Here is a 17,622-nt window from a genome sequence, read left to right on the forward strand (position 1 = left end):
AGTAGCCTCCATCTTTGTCAATGTGCCATCAAGGAATGGCTCAACTCACTCACCCTTCCCCATATTTCTTAATAGACTGGACCAGTCTATTCTACATAACAAAGATCTACCTCCTTCAGACAGCCATATTAGAAATTGACCAAAGCACTTTCATTAACTTTCACCCAGCAAGGCTCAGCCAGACCTGAACTCAAAAACACAGCGGGCGGACACAAGAGAGAGCATAAAATAAGAAACTCTCAGTCCGTTTTCTCTTCACCCAAGATCTGGAAGCATGTGATCTATTCTTATCTCTTCAGGAGCTCATGCCATGTGCTCCTGTCCTCCATTAAACCTTCTTTCCAAGCAACTTCCATGAAACTAGTGTCTTTTTTTTCTAGGTGGAACTGAACCCAGAAGAATTTTCCTTACAACATCAGTATTCTGTTCCTTTATCATTTTATTTATTTTTCAATCTGTTTCCTGTCCATCTCACCCCTTCTTATTGAAACAGATCTAAGGAAAATATTTGAGATATTCCAGCTAATTTGATTTGGAAATTAGTCAAGCTCCTTCTCCCTCCCGGAATATAGAAAGTACAGTGGTACCTCATCTTACAAACGCCTCTTCTAACGAACTTTTCAAGATACGAACCCGGTGTTTAAGATTTTTTTGCCTCTTCTTCCAAACTATTTTCACCTTACGAACCCAAGCAGCTGCTGCTGGGATGCAGGGGTTTCTTTTCCCCCCCTTTTTTGAAGAAAGAAAAGGGAGGGGCTGCTTGGAGTAGGAAACATTTTGCAGAGAACAACGTGCTTGCAAAGGCACTGAAAGGGTTTCTTTTTAAGAAAGAAAAGGGAGGAGGGAGGGGCAGCTTGGGGGAGGAAAAATTTTGCAGAGAACAACGTGCTTGCAAAGGAACTGAAACGGTGTCTTTTGAAGAAAGGAAAGGGAGGGGCACCCCCCTTGCCTTTCTTCCTTCCCACTCACCCTTTAGCCTAGCCTTGCTTCTTCCACCCGCCCCCTTTAGCTGCTCCTCCCTGCCCTCTGTTCGCCTCCCTTCTAAAGTTTGGGATTTTCCTGAAGGATTTGCACGCATTATTTGCTTTTACATTGATTCCTATGGGAAACATTGTTTCATCTTACGAACTTTTCACCTTACGAACCTCTTCCTGGAACCAATTAAGTTCGTATGATGAGGTACCACTGTACTATGCTTTATTTTGGGATTTTTTAAAAGTGATTGATTGATTGTTTAATGTATTTGATTTATGTCTTCCCTTTCCATCCAAGTAGGATGATCAAATTAACAGCATAATAAATTAAAAGCAACACAAAGTATTACCCTGCATACATACAACTAAGATGATCAAATTAAAAACAACACAAAATATTAACATGCAACATAAATTATTAATATGCAACATGCATAAAATAGTTTAACAAAATGCTTTTAAAAAGTTCAGAATATCAGGATGAAAGTGCTAAATTTAAACCCACTTGGAACCCCAGGAATCGCTTTCTCCTCGTGCAGACTGTTAAAAGCTTCTGGCAGGCCATGTTAAATAATTACAAGGCTCACTCAATGTCAATTTCATTCAGAAAAAAATAATAATTACAAAGTAGTAAATAAAATAATGGAAGAAAGGAAGCAACAGGAAGAAAATAATTGATCAGAAATACAACTGAATGAATTTGTCAATGCTATAAAAGGCTCAGGATGAACTTAATGGAGGCACAGCTGACACAGCACTTCTGCTGGTGCCCGTTATGGCCTTCCCGACTGAGGAAAAGATATTTTGCTTTCAAAAGCAAAATGCAGATTTCCCAAAGAGGCGCAAAATCATACTCTGTGGGAAATGTTAAAATATCCCGATATCTGTTTGGATACAATTCTGCCAAGCAGAATCTTTACAGTAAATTCTTACCTTTTTTATATACATAAAAAGGTTTTTTTTATTTTATTTTAATTTTTCAAAATATAAACATTCCATCTGTCTTTAAACAGGATATTCTTAACTTGCCCTACTGGCAACGTTCTCCTTTGGACCTTAGGAAAAAACCCAAAAAGACTAGAAACATAGAAACATAGAAGACTGACGGCAGAAAAAGACCTCATGGTCCATCTAGTCTGCCCTTATAACATTTTTTGTATTTTATCTTAGGATGGATCTATGTTTATCCCAGGCATGTTTAAATTCAGTTACTGTGGATTTACCAACCACGTCTGCTGGAAGTTTGTTCCAAGGATCTACTACTCTTTCAGTGAAATAATATTTTCTCACGTTGCTTTTGATCTTTCCCCCAACTAACTTCAGATTGTGTCCCCTTGTTCTTGTGTTCACTTTCCTATTAAAAACACTTCCTTCCTGGACCTTATTTAACCCTTTGATATATTTAAATGTTTCGATCATGTCCCCCCTTTTCCTTCTGTCCTCCAGACTATACAGATTGAGTTCATGAAGTCTTTCCTGATACGTTTTATGCTTGTCTTAAGACCTCCCACCATTCTTGTAGCCTGTCTTTGGACCCATTCAATTTTGTCAATATCTTTTTGTAGGTGAGGTCTCCAGAACTGAACACAGTATTCCAAATGTGGTCCCACCAGTTCTCTATATAAGGGGATCACAATCTCCCTCTTCCTGCTTGTTATACCTCTATGCAGCCAAGCATCTTACTTGCTTTTCCTACTGCCCAACCACACTAGCTTTCTAAGACTACTAGCTTTCTAAGACTTGACATATTTGTCATTGTGGAAGACATAGTTGACAACGGAAACTAAATGACAATGCAAAAGAACGTTTGTGTTGCCATCGACGTACTTTCAGAAACAAGTCAGTTTGGTCTAGTAGTTAGGGCATCCAGCTAGAAACTGAGAAACTGTGAATTCTAGTCTAAGTCAGATAAGTGATAAGCCAGTAAATTTCTCTCAGTCCAACCCACCTATCCAGGATGGTATTTGTTAAATCCGGAGACTGGAGACCACGGGCTATTAATGATTATTAGCCCGTGGTCTCCAGTCTCCGGATAGACAACTAGAAGTGATCAGCTCAACTCTCCGTCTCCAATTGAGACAATGGCTTGAAACCGCGGCTATTTATACTATTCGGGAAAGCGGGAAACTTTTGACAGTTCGTTAAAATTGGCGGCAAGTCCATTTGACTTGCTGCGTCTTAGCCAATCAGCGTTTGTTTTCGAAACGGCTTACAGAGACATAACAGTACTGATTTTAATGAATTCAGAATAATGATAAGTAGTATTATATAGAAGAAAGCTAATGCAATGTTACTTGGAAATTTATCACACACTAATTAGAGATGATGAATATTTGGGATGCAATTTACAAAATTAATACAATCAACTTATTCCAAACAAATCGCAAGTATTAAATGGCGAATGCACTGAGAAATTTGAAATGCAAAAAGGGGTTAGGCAGGGATGTCCACCATCTCCTCTTGTTTATACTAACATTAGAAACCCTACTAATTTATTTATTTGTTTGTTTATTTATTGGACTTTTATGCCAATTAATGCCAACTAATAAAAGTAAGAGAAGAACAGGAGATTAAAGGATTGTCTATTAGGAACAAACAAAAAAACAAAAATATAATGGGAAGAGGGCCACTTCACAGATAGCCCAGATATGTACAGGTAATGTCATGAAACCAAAAATTCAAAAGGAAATGAGGTTAGCAAAAGCTGCTAAGAATTATTTTAAAAGGATATATTTAGATATGTTCAAAATAAAAGGGGAAAAAATTAGTATAACAGCTTCTCTGTGAACAAAGGAATACAGTGGTACCTCATCTTACGAACGCCTCTTCTAACAAACTTTTCAAGATACGAACCCGGTGTTTAAGATTTTTTTGCCTCTTCTTCCGAAGTATTTTCACCTTACGAACCCAAGCAGCTGCTGCTGGGATGAAGGGGTTTCTTCCCCCCCCCTTTTTGAAGAAAGAAAAGGGAGGGGCAGCTTGGAGGAGTAAAGATTTTGCATGCTTGCAAAAGCACTGAAACTGTGTCTTTTGAAAAAAGAAAAGGGAGGGGCGCCCACCTTGCCTTTCTTCCTTCCCACTCACCCTTTAGCCTAGCCTTGCTTCTTCCACCTGCCCCCTTTAACTTCTCCTCCCTGCCCTCTGTTCGCCTCCCTTCTAAAGTTTGGGATTTTCCTGAAGGATTTACACGCATTATTTGCTTTTACATTGATTCCTATGGGAAACATTGTTTCATCTTACGAACTTTTCACTTTACGAACCTCCTCCTGGAACCAATTAAGTTCGTATAAAGAGGTACCACTGTACTTCTCAACTCTGTAGATCATCAAAAATTGGCTGGGATTAATATACTCATAATAAGTAGTTGAAAAGTTCAATATAATTTTGATAAGACTGAAAAATATGCTGAAGGTAAAATGATGAAATTTAACAGACAAGTGCCAAGTTCTTCACAATAACAATAGCACTGAGACTTATAGACCGCTTTAGAGCCCTATCTAAGTGTATTACCCCAGCATATTACCCCAACAATATGGGCCCTTATTTTACCCATCTTGAAAGGATGGAAGTCTGAGTCAACCTTGAGCCTCGTGAGAACCAAACTGCTGGCAGTCAGCAGAATTAGCCTGCAATACTGCATTCAAACCACTGCGCCACCATGGCTCTCAAGAAACAATCAGACGCAAGGGCATAAGAACAGGGGATGGCTTGATAATAGCTTGAAAAGGTTAAAAAAACACACATCTTGGAATAGAAATTGATGCCAAGCCAAGCATAACAGAGTAGTGTGATGTGAAAAGCTAAATGCCACTTTAACCTACATCAGTGATGGCAAATCTTTTTGGCACCGAGTACCCAAACCAGAACATGCATGCATGTGCCTGAGCTGGAGCACCGGAAGCCCAAAGATCAGCTTGCTAGCGCACACATGCCCATTTTGGAGGGATTTTTTTGGCCATACTCCGGCGCTCCGATTTCTGCGAAGACCAGCTGGCACATGCACACCAGAAATCAGAAGAGCAGCTGGCGACGGTGTGCATTCCCACAGAGAGGGCTCCGCCTGCCACCTCTGGCACATGTACCATAGGTTCACCATCACGGACCTACATCAATGTTGAATTAATTTTCAAATTACTGTTCATATCAACATGCTAACAAAAGTATAAGAACAAGTCACAACTTTTGTTATTTTATGCGTGCAGACAAAAGTCTGTATCCTGAATTTTAAATTAAAATGTGCCATTGAGCAGTGGTTCTAAACCTTTCTAATGCCGCGACCCCTTAATACAATTCCTCATGTTGTGGTGACACCCAACCATAAGTCTAGCACCAATTCTCCCAACAGAGCTTTAAGTTGATTGGCAACTCTAAAGGCCCGATTGGTTGGATTGTAAAAATATGTCCCAAGACACCAGAATAGAAGCTTTAGTTCCTAACACCATGTGAAATTTGTCTTTTCCCATGTTCTTAGGCGACACCTGTGAAATGGTCATTCGAGCCCTCAAAGGGTCCTGACCTCCAGGTTGAGAACCACTGCCATACACTAAAGCAATTGATCAAATAGTTAGTTTTTAGAAAATAGTTATTTTTTTTAGCAATCACTGCCCTTACAATCCCTTCACCTTACACCAGGGGTGTCAAACTCGCAGTATCACGTCATCATGTGATGTGTCACAACTTTCCCCCCCCCCTTCACTAAACCGGAGGATAAGGCTTCTCTGTGGAAAAGCCTTCTCTGTGGCGGCCCCGGCCCTCTGGAACCAACTCCCCCAGAGATTAGAATTGCCCCCACCCACCCTCCTTGCCTTTCGTAAGCTGCTTAAAACCCACCTCTGCCGCCAGGCATGGGGGAATTGAGATACACTTTCCCCCTAGGCCTTTACAATTTTATGCATGGTATGTCCGTATGTATGTTTGGTTTTTATATAATGGGTTTTTAACTGTTTTTAGTATTGGATTATTGTCATATACTGTTTCATTACTGTTGTTAGCCAAAATAAATAAATAAATAAATAAATAAATAAATAAATAAATAAATAAATAAATAAAACAAACAGCCTTGAATGCTGTGAAGAACAACAAACAAACAAACACAAAGCAGATAAAAGGCAGCTGCAAAGACATCACAGCCACCCTCCTTCAAGAGTTCTCAAGTCACAAACTTAACTGTGAAGTAGTCCAAATGTCCTGGAAACAGTTCTTTGTAGAATCCTGATTCAAAGTACACTTCTCTCCTTCACCGAACAGATAAATTTCCACACCCAGATGCAAGAACGCTGGCAATTTAACAGCTGCCCCATTAGCCTAATTACCCCCATCCACAGGTGCTCTCCCTTATTTCCTGTAGTATTTACGCAGTTGCTCTCTCCTTGACATTGCCCTGCGTCTGCGAACATCAAAGAATGTCTCCCCTTCCGAATCCACTGATGATAATGATGATGAATCACTCACGGGACAACTCTCTAATAGGCTGCCTGCAATTACCTCCTCTGAGGATTCCCCTTCACTTTCATTATCTTCTACAGACGCTTCGCTGTCAGAAGCAGTCGGAAGCAAAACTGGCCTCTGACAATGGGAGGATTCTCCCACATCAACCTCCACAGTCCTTGGAGCATGAGCTGGCCCAGAGCCAACCACAACACACACACCCAAAAAAACCCTACTGCAACCTCACTTTCCTCTCTTTTCTCTGCTAGGCCAAGTTGGGAGTAATGCCAACCAAACAGATGGCTGTCTGGTCTAATCATCTGCAAGAATCTGCAGTTTTGCCAGAGAATAGGCGTTGATTGCTTACCTGAACGCCTCTTCTCGTACGGTGAGCGGGTACAGCAGTCACATGGGTTGCTCATGTCCAATCCGGTGGAACTGAGCCTAGTATTAAAAAAGCTTGCCGGATCCGCCCCTTCCCCAGAATTCGCGAATCCATAGACTAGGCTCAGTTGTGAAGCTCTGTAGTGTTCAACTCTCATTGTTAGAGGAAGGAAAGATATAGAAAGGTAAAGAAGACACATACAAGGGCGGGAAGTGACTGCTGTACCCGCTCACCGTACGAGAAGAGGCGTTCAGGTAAGCAATCAACGCCTATTCTCCGTACTGAAGGAGCGGGTCCAGCAGTCACATGGGACATACCCAATAGATGGTCCCTAGGGTGGGATTAGCTTGCTATCGTGTGAGATAACGGATTGGAGTACCCTTCTGCCGAAGGCAGCGTCCGCTGAAGCGTAAGAATCAATTTTGTAGTGCCTGATGAAGGAATTTGGCGAGGCCCAAGTGGCTGCTTTGCAGACCTCCTCCAACGGGGCTTGAGTCGCCCAAGCGGCCGAGGTGGCTGCGCTCCTGGTGGAATGCGCTGTGATGTTCCTTGGAACTGAGAGGGAGGCCGACTCATAGGCCTTAGATATAGTCCCTCTGATCCAACGGCCTATTACTGTAGAAGACACTTTGGCCCCCATGACTCTGGGATGATAGGCTACAAAAAGTGCTTCTGACCTCCGAAAGGGTCCTGTGCGTTGGATATATATTCTCAGCGCTCTGGTGAGATCCAGGGTGTGCCATCTAATTGCCAAGGGATGGTCTCGTTGGAGGCAGAAGGAAGGTAGGACAATATCCTGAGATCTGTGGAACATGGAACTGACCTTGGGTAAGAAGGTGGGGTCCAGTCGCAAGACTACCTTGTCCTGATGGAATTGACAAAGGTCCTGCCTGATTGAGAGGGCAGCCAGCTCCGAAATGCGTCGGGCAGAGGTAATAGCCACCAGAAATGCTACCTTAAAGGATAGGTACCTGAGGGACGCCGATTTTAGGGGTTCGTATGGTGCCTGCGTGAGGGAATGGAGAACCCGTGGCAAATCCCAGGAAGGATACCTGTGGACCTTGGAAGGTCTGAGGTTGGCTATGCCCTTGAGGAATTCCTGAACTTCAGGGAAGGATCGGAGAGGCTGTCTGCGGGGGCCCCCTAGGACAGATGAAATGGCTGCCAGATGACGCCGGAGGGTGCTGGTGGAAAGTCCTTTATGGAAGCCTTGCATAAGGAAGGAAATAATTCTGTGTATGGGGATGCACAGAGGGGAGAGACCTTCCTGTAGACACCACTGGTGAAACTTGGACCACGTGTGGTCGTAGATTCGATTGGTCGAACCCCTTCTGGCCTTTAAAATGACCTCCACTGAATCGGGGTCATGACCACGCAGTTCTAAATCTCTCCTGATAACAGCCAGGCGGTGAGGTGGAACCACTCCGGGTCTGGATGGAAAGAGGCCCCCTGCCGCAGCATATCCCCCGAAACGGGGAGTCGCCAAGGGTCCTGGACGGACAGCTGTTGGAGATCCGCGAACCAGGGCCAGCGGGGCCAATGGGGGGCGATTACGATTACTCGGGCCCTCTCGGTGAGGACCTTGTGAATCACGTCCGGGAGGATTGGAATTGGAGGAAATGCGTAGAGTAGGCCTGGAGGCCATGGACTCCGGAGGGCATTGATTGCTTCCGCTCCCGGGGATGGAAATCTGGAATAGAAGCGAGGGAGTTGGGCGTTCGCATTGGTCGCGAAGAGATCCAGAATTGGTAGGCCGAATCTGAGAGTGATTTGATGGAACAGGTCTTGATGGAGGTTCCACTCTCCTGGGTCTATCGTTGCTCGGGATAGCCAATCCGCCTGGACGTTGAGACTCCCCGAGATGTGATCGGCTAGGAGCGACTGGAGATGTTTTTCCGCCCAAAGGCCCAACTTGAGGGCCTCCCTCATGAGAGCCTTGGATCTCGTGCCCCCCTGTCTGCAGATATGGCTTTTTGTGGCAATGTTGTCGGTGAAAATGAGAACGTGCCGGTTGGGAATGCGAGGAGAGAAATGCTTCAGAGCCAGGGAAACGGCTCTTAACTCTAGCCAATTGATTGGCCTGGAAGCTTCCTCCGGGGACCACGTGCCCTGGGCTATCATCCCCTGGGCGTGGGCGCCCCATCCCGATAGACTGGCATCTGTGGTGATGACAAATTGATCCGGGCACCTGAACGGGGATCCTCTGTCCATGGCCGGAGACTTCCACCACTTGAAGGATCTGCGAACACTCAGTGGGATGACAATGCGTCGATTTGAGTTGCTGTGCCCCGATCTCTGAAAAGGCAACAGGAGCCACTGGAGTTCCCTAGCATGAAGGCGAGCCCAGGGAATGATGCCTATGCATGACACCATCTTCCCCAAAAGGGAAGATAGAGTAACTATGGATACTGAAGAATTAGATAAACTGTTAGAAATTAACTCCACTATACTGAGTTTTCTCTCGGGAGAGAGAAAAACCTGGGAGGATTTTGAATCAATAATGGATCCCAGGTGAGAAATGGATGTGGAAGGTTGGAGGTGACTTTTATCAAAGTTGATGGAAAATCCATGGTCCTGGAGGACTGACATGGTGACAGAAAGGTCTGTTTTCACTCTCTCTAGGGAGTTCCCATGAATCAAAATATCATCAAGATAACATAAAATGTGGATGGGAGACGCCCGGATATAGGCCGCCAGGGACCCCAAGAGCTTTGTAAAGACCCGAGGGGCCGAGGAAAGGCCAAATGGCATCGCCCTATACTGGAAATGCCTGCCTTGAAAGGAAAAACGTAAAAATTTTCTGTGGCATTTGGCTATAGGAATGTGAAGGTAGGCCTCAGTGAGGTCTAAGGAGACCATGAAATCTCCCGAGTGAATGGCGGCCAAAATAGAAGACAAGGAGTGCATCTTAAACTTCCTATATTTGATGAATAGGTTTAGTTTCTTTAAATCCAAAATGGCTCTCCAACCTCCGGAGGACTTTGGAACCATAAATAGGATGGAGTAAAAACCTAGGCCCTTCTGACCGGAAGGGACCGGTTGAATGGCTCTGATGGACAATAGATGAGAAATGGCCTCCTCCATACGGTTACAATCTGAGGATGACCTGGGAGAAGGGCAGGAAATAAAACGTTTAGGGGGAGGAGAAATAAATTCTAAAAGAAGGCCTGTTTGAACTGTGTCAATGACCCAAGGGTCCTTGGAGGTGAGACGCCAATTAGAGGCGAAATGAGCTAGGCGACCCCCTATGGGAATGGAGGTAAGATTACCATCTAGGTTTTTTTGAAGCCCTGTTAGAGGAAGCTCCCCTTTGGAAGCGAAACCCTCTACCCCTGGAGTTCCTACCTTGGGAACGAAAGCGGGGGGAATACTGACCTGGAGATCTCTGATAGGAAGCCGCTTGATCTTGCTGGCGCCCTGGGCGACGAAAGGACTGCGTTTTGGTAGCCTTTTTCGTGGTTGGACCCAAAACCTTCTTCTTGTCCGTGGTCTGTCTCCGTGAGGAGTGGATCCAGAAGATCACCGAAGAGAAGGTCGCGCTTTAAGGGGCCCTGGGATAACTGCCACTTTTGGCGAACTCCCGCTTGCCAAGGGCGAATCCATAGGAGTCTTCTTGCCGTTGTAGAAGCTGCAATAGACTTAGCAGAAAATCTAGTAGATTGCAAGGTGGCATCAGCCACGTACTGGGCAGCTGCAAAGACCTTGTTGAAGTCTTGTTGACCTCTCAAGTCATCGGGAGGAATGTGCTGTTGAAGTTGGCGAAGCCACAGCAGCATGGCTCTGGAGAAAAAGGAGGCCGCTGCAGAACTTTTAATGGCCCAGGAATCAGCGGTGAATCCTCTTTTGAGCATTTGCTCGATGCGCTTGTCCTCTGGGCGGAGGACTTCCTCCGCCTCGCCTGGCACAGCCGCTGCCGAGTGAAGAATCTTGACAGGTTCATCTGGTTTGGGAAAGGATAGAAGCTCTTCATAGGAAGAGGAGAGTTTATACAACTTTCTGTCCTTGGTGGAGGGATTAAGGCCAGAGGCTGGAAAATCCCACTGTTTGAGTAAGGCATCTTTAAACAATTTAGGCATAGGAATTACCTCGTTATCCTCCTGTTCCTCTGTGAAGTAAGGTAAATTCTCCTCCGGGGGATCAGTGGAAGTGGAGGCTTGTTTCTCCTGGGCCGCTAATCCCGTAGAAATTCTAGCTTTGAGGAGGAGAGATTTGAATAATTGAGAAGGAAAAATAGTAATTGGAGGAGGGACCTTTATTTGGGATTCCTCATCATCTGATAATCCCTGGAAAGGGTCCTCATCCTCCTCTACATCCTCATATTCATCCTGGGAGGATTCTGAATCATCCTGAATAGGAGCTCTGACCGCTGGGGAGGAACCCAAAGGGCGGGAGGGACGAGAAGGAGGAAGAGGTAAGGGAAGCTCATTGATGGTGGAGAGTTTGGCATCAATGGCTTTGGACAACACAGCAAAAATAGATTGGAACTCAGGAGGTAAACTGGAAATATCAGCAGAAATGGCAGAAGAATCCCTAAAGACCTGGGAGGATCCTGGCTGGGGGGAATCTTCAATAATATCTGGTTCCTCTGGACCTATGCCCCATAGGTTAGGTTGGGGTCTGTCTAGGTTTGGCTCATCCAGAGATAACACAGGGACCCCAGAAGGAGGCAGACTAGAGGCCTCTGGTGGGTCTTGACTACTGATTACTTGGGCCTGCACTTTCAAACGTTTTGCTGATTTGTCATGGATTTTTTGTAGGGCTAGGTCCCTTCTCTTCTCGGCCCTGGTGACCTTGGTCGAGGGGCGGGCCCCTGGAGAAGAGGAGGAAGAGGCCTGGGGGATACTAGTAATCTCATCGCCTGTAGGCCTGGCCTCTCTGGGACCTTTAGTTGTGCCTCTCTTGGGAAAAGTAGCCATAGTCTGACAATTAACAGAAGACAAGGCTGAGCCAATAACTGAATAATAAGGAGAAGAATTTCAAGGACTTCCCAAGAGGAATGGATCCTGCTTCGAGGCCTCGAAGCTGCTGAAACTTGAGGACAATCTGGGCAAACCCAGAGTTCGTGCCCCCAAATCCAGCGGGGCCAGCCTCCCTAAACTTTATAATTAAGTAAACCAAGGCACTCTGGTTGGAGGCTTAGCCGGTGGAGAATTTAGCCTGGGACCCCCAAGGCCCGCTCCGGGATCCACGCGGTGGACTGAGGCCTACGCGGCTGGCAGGAGGCCAACACGAGAGGCCTAGATTTAAAAAAGGGGCGCGAAGGCCTTCGCGCCGAAAAAAATCGCTCCGTAGAATTTCTTAAAGGAAAAGCGATCGACTAAGTCCAGGAGACTGGAAGGCGTCTCACTCCGCAGGAGGTATTTCTTAAGCCCTTAAATATTTGTATACAATAAATAATCAATAATTCAATAGATAAATACTTGCACCAGGACCTCCAGGCCAAAGGATTTGAAGAATCCACAAGCGGCCGCAGGAATCGTAACCAGCAAAACCGCCGGGGGAAAACGAAACCGCAACTTCTCCCAAGGAAAAAAGCCGAGCCGCTTTTTGTCTTTTTTTCTTTTAAACGGCTGGCGCAATTAGTGCAAGTAAATAAATAAAGACAATAAATCTTACTACTTTTTGAAGGAAAGATCGAAGGGAAGGTGTTAGAATGTTGAACGAGCTATCACAATACAACCGCAGGATATGCGAACTGAGCGAATTCTGGGGAAGGGGCGGATCCGGCAAGCTTTTTTAATACTAGGCTCAGTTCCACCGGATTGGACATGAGCAACCCATGTGACTGCTGGACCCGCTCCTTCAGTACGGAGAATGCAATACTACAATGGAAAGAGAGAGAGAGAGAGAGAGAGAGGTATTGTCTTGACACTAGGAAAGAAGATCTTCTCTTAAGGACAGCTACAGGGTGCGTTCCAAAAGTAATGCAATTACCGGTATTTTTTAAAAAAGTAATTTATTGAACAGATTTGCACAAATACTTAAAATTCTTCAAAGTACTGTCCTTGGGCTTCTACACATTTTTTCCAGAGACTCTGCCATCACTGGTACGAGCCCTGGAAGGCATGTTCGGGGACCTCTCGCAAGGTATTCGTCACGGCTGATTGGTGTGGAAGGTGTGGATAAGGTGTGGAAAAATAATAAAAATTTATATCCCCCCCCCAAAAAGCTATGCATTCTCTGGAAAGTATATATCACACTTAGTAATGGGTTGCTAGCTGGTACGGGCCACACTCTGTAACGGTAATGAAAATGGAGCTGCGCGCGCTACTCCATGTTGCCGGCGTGCGTGTGTGCCTGGGCGAGATTTTGCTTCTGTGCATGCTCAGGAAGCAAAATCTTGTGAAAGGACATGTGCAAGATTTTGACAAATTTTTGCTTCTGCGCATGCGTGGAAGCAAAAAAATCACCAAAATCTCGCATGCGCACATCCTCTCAAGAGATTTTGCTTCCTGAGCATGTGCAAAAACAAAATCTTTCTGGGACACATGTGCATGCACACTAACAATGTGCAGCTGTGTGCTCATCATTCCAGTAATGGTGGAAAGTAGCAACCCCTGCCTGATCATGCTCCTATGAATGAAAAGTTTGTCAAATGGCATAATCACCTGAGAAATTGATTTGCATTTGGACAAACTTCACTCACATAGTCTCTTTCCACCTTTTGTGAAATTGAATAGGGAGAGAGTCTGGATGAAGAATGGCTTGCATAGTTCATCTTCCTATTTTAATTGTCTATGCATGCAGACTGGTTACAGAGGGCTTTATTTGCAATTGTTTTAGACCCACTAGCTGTTTCACTATACTGGGATTGAGGAAAAAAATACAGGTGATTCTTGATTTAGGGCCACAATTGGGACTGGGGTTTCAGTTGCTAGCAACATGGGTTCTTAAACAAGTCATCATGTGATTAGACCTGACTTTATGACCATTTTTACAATAGTCATTGGCATAGTTCCCTCTAAGCTGAGCAGTGAGCAATCGCTCACTTAAAAATCATCATCAACTCAGAGTTTTCCAAACCTGCCCAGAAGCCGAGAGGGAAAGAGAGAGGGAAGGAGAGAGAGAGGAAGAGAGGAAGAGAGAGAAACAGATAGAAAAAAGAGAGGAAGGAAAAGAGAAAGAAAAAGAATGGAAGTAAGGAAGAGAGAAAGAAAATCAAAATCTAGTTTGAAACTAGCTCAACTATTTAAGTGGCATTTTGATATTGATAGAGTTGCCTTATTATGAGCTCACTGTTATAGACACACAGTACAGTATTTTATTTTGAAATTCTCTGAGGCAAAACAGGGTGGATTTTTTATTTATTTGTGTTTGTTTGTTTGTTTATTTATTTATTATTTCTGTGCCGCCCAGTCCCAAAGGGACTGCCACTCAGACACTATACTTTTCCACCCCCCCCCAAAAAAAATTAGAAGGAACACTGGTCATTGGGCGAATCATAAGGACGCCAAGAGATTTGCACAATTGTTAAGCAAATCTGGCTTCCCTAACTGACTTTGTTGGTTGAAAAGCTAGTTAGGAAAGTTGCAAATCACAATGACGAGATCGCAAGATGATGCAACTGTGTTAAATGCAGGATGATTGCTAAAAATACAAAATGTGATCATGTGAATGTGGAGCAGTGTAATGGTTGTAACTTTGAGGATCATAAATAACTTTTTCCAAGGATGTCATAACTTCTACTATTGTTAAACCAATAGCAGTAAGTTTGAGGATCGTCCATAGAAGCTGAACTGAAGCAGCTGATCATGATCTAATTTGAAGAAGGATTTCAGCTATAGCTTAACATAGGCAAATATATGTTGGTTTTCTTCCATGGGACCATCAATTTTGTCATACACAAACATACTTGTATGTAAACATGACACTAAACTAAAAATAGGTAGTTTTTATCTATCTATCAAACACTTTGTCAATGTCTAGTTCCATACAGGTAAAGGTTCCCATACATATGCGTGCTAGTTGTTTCCAGCTCATCTCCGTTTCAAAGCTGAAGAACCAGCGCTATCTAAAGCCATCTTCATGGTCATTGGCCGGCATGACTAAATGCCAAAGGCACACAAAGCCCTGCTGCCTTATTTATTTATTATTATTTATTATTTAGATTTGTATGCCGCCCCTCTCCGCGGACTCAGGGCGGCTCACAACAAGGCATAAACAAATCGTAACAAATCCAAATAAATTTAAATATCTAAAAAAGTTTAAAAAGAACCCCAATATACTAACAAGCACACACACAAACATACCATACATAAATTGTACATGCCCGGGGGAGATGTTTCAGTTCCCCCCATGCCGGACGGCAAAGGTGGGTTTTAAGAACTTTACGGAAGGCAGGGAGAGTAGGGGCAGTTCTAATCTCCGGGGGGAGTTGGTTCCAGAGAGTCGGGGCTGCCACAGAGAAGGCTCTTCCCCTGGGGCCCGCCAACCGACATTGTTTAGTTGACGGGACCCGGAGAAGGCCCACTCTGTGGGACCTAATCGGTCGCTGGGATTCGTGCGGCAGAAGGCGGTCTCCAAGGTATTCTGGTCCAATGCCATGAAGGGCTTTAAAGGTCATAACCAACACTTTGAATTGTGACCGGAAATTGATCGGCAACCAATGCAGACTGCGGAGTGATGGCAAAACATGGGCATACCTAGGTAAGCCCATGACTGCTCTCGCAGCTGCATTCTGCACGATCTGAAGTTTCCGAACATTTTTCAAAGGTAGCCCCATGTAGAGAGCGTTACAGTAGTCGAACCTCGAGGTGATGAGGGCATGAGTGACTGTGAGCAATGAGTCCCGGTTCAGATAGGGCCGCAACTGGTGCACCAGGTGAACCTGGGCAAACGCCCCCCTCGCCACAGCTGAAAGATGGTTCTCTAATGTGAGCTGTGGGTCGAGGAGGACGCCCAAGTTGTGGACCCTCTCTGAGGGGGTCAATAATTCCCCCCCCCAGGGTAATGGACGGACAGATGGAATTGTCCTTGGGAGGCAGGACCCACAGCCACTCCGTCTTATCTGGGTTGAGTTTGAGTCTGTTGACACCCATCCAGGCCCCAACAACCTCCAGACACCGGCACATCACTTCCGCTGCTTCATTGACTAGACATGGGGTGGAGATGTAAAGCTGGGTATCATCAGCGTACTGATGATACCTCACCCCATGCCCTCGGATGATCTCACCCAGCGGTTTCATGTAGATATTAAATAGCAGGGGGGAGAGGACCGACCCCTGAGGCACCCCACAAGGGAGAGACCTTGGAGCCAACCTCTGAGCCCCCACTAACACCGACTGCGACCGGCCGGAGAGGTAGGAGAACCACTGAAGAACAGTGCCCCCCACTCCCAACCCCTCCAGCCGGTGCAGAAGGATACCATGGCCGATGGTATCGAAAGCCGCTGAGAGGTCAAGGAGCACCAGGACAGAGGATAAACCACTGTGCTGGGCCCGCCAGAGATCATCCATAAACGCGACCAAAGCAGTTTCCGTGCTGTAACCGGGTCTGAAACCCGACTGCTGGGGACCTAGATAATCGGCTTCTTCCAAGGACCATTGGAGCTGGAGTGCCACCACCTTCTCAACAACCTTCCCCATAAAGGGAAGGTTGGAGACTGGGCGATAGTTATTAAGTACGGGTGGGTCCAGGGAGGGCTTCTTGAGGAGGGGGCGCACAAGCGCCTCTTTATAGAGAGTTGGAAAAACTCCCCTCCCCAAGGAAGCGTTGGTAATCTCCTGGACCCAGCTCCGTGTCACCTCCCTGCTGGCCGAGACCAACCAGGAGGGACACAAATCCAGTAAACAGGTGGTGGAACTCACAGATCCAATGGCCTTGTCCACTTCATCAGGTGTCACCAGATCAAACTCCTCCCAGACGGGTGGACAAGTACGTGCCCCAGTCACCTCGACTGACTCGTTATCAGTCGACTCTGTTTCCCAATTGGAGTCGAGATCGGCCCGGATCTGAGCGATTTTATCAGCGAAAAACGTGTTAAAATCCTTGGCACTGCTCTGCAAGGGCTCCCCAACTCCCTCCTGATTAAGAAGGGAGCAGGTCACCCTAAACAGAGTGGCCAGGCGGGATTCCGCTGATGCAATCAAGGCGGCATGGTACGCGCATCTTGCCGCCTTGAGCGCCACTTTGTAAGTCTTAATAAAAGCTCTTACAAGTGTTTGATCAGATTCAGACCTACTCTTCCTCCATCGCTTCTCTAGACGTCTCTTCTGGCGTTTCAAATCCCGGAGCTCCTCGTTGAACCATGGAGCTCTACGGGGTCTAGCACCACGGAGAGGTCGCAGAGGCGCAATCCGGTCAAGAACCTCCTCTGCGGCCTTGTTCCAGGCTTCTGCAAGAGACTCTGCCGAACTGTGGACAAGTGCCTCTGGTATAACCCCAAGCGCCATCTGAAAGCCCTCTGGGTCCATCAGGCGTCTGGGGCGGAACATCTTAATTGGTGCCGCCTCCCTGCGGGGAAGGATTGGAGCCAGGAAGTCAAGCCGTAGTAGAAAATGGTCTGACCATGACAAAGGCAATGCTTCTAAGCCCCTTACTCTCAGACCATTACTCAATTGCCCGGAAAGGAATACCATGTCAGGTGCATGCCCTCCCTCGTGAGTTGGACCCCGTACTACTTGAGTCAGGTCCATGACTGTCATGGTGGCCATGAACTCCTGTTCCAACCCAGAGGTTTCGCCGAGTGACGGCAGGTTGAAGTCCCCCAGGACAATAAGTCCGGGGAACTCCACCGGCAACCTGGCTACCTCCTCGAGTAGCACAGGCAGGGCTTTTGACACGCAGCTGGGAGGCAGGTACGTGAGAAATAAGCCCACCTGAACCCCTAAGTCCCCT

At 45.9% G+C, this 17,622-nt stretch overlaps 1 protein-coding gene across 4 annotated transcripts in view; it reads right to left on the reverse strand.

Moving 5' to 3' along the window:
* PLPPR1 (phospholipid phosphatase related 1) overlaps nucleotides 1-17,622 on the reverse strand; it is a 217,719-nt gene that overhangs the window by 37,421 nt on the left and 162,676 nt on the right. The window lies entirely within an intron of this gene.

This window comes from Erythrolamprus reginae, chromosome 2 (genome assembly GCF_031021105.1).
Source record: "Erythrolamprus reginae isolate rEryReg1 chromosome 2, rEryReg1.hap1, whole genome shotgun sequence".
Lineage (NCBI taxonomy): Eukaryota > Metazoa > Chordata > Lepidosauria > Squamata > Dipsadidae > Erythrolamprus > Erythrolamprus reginae.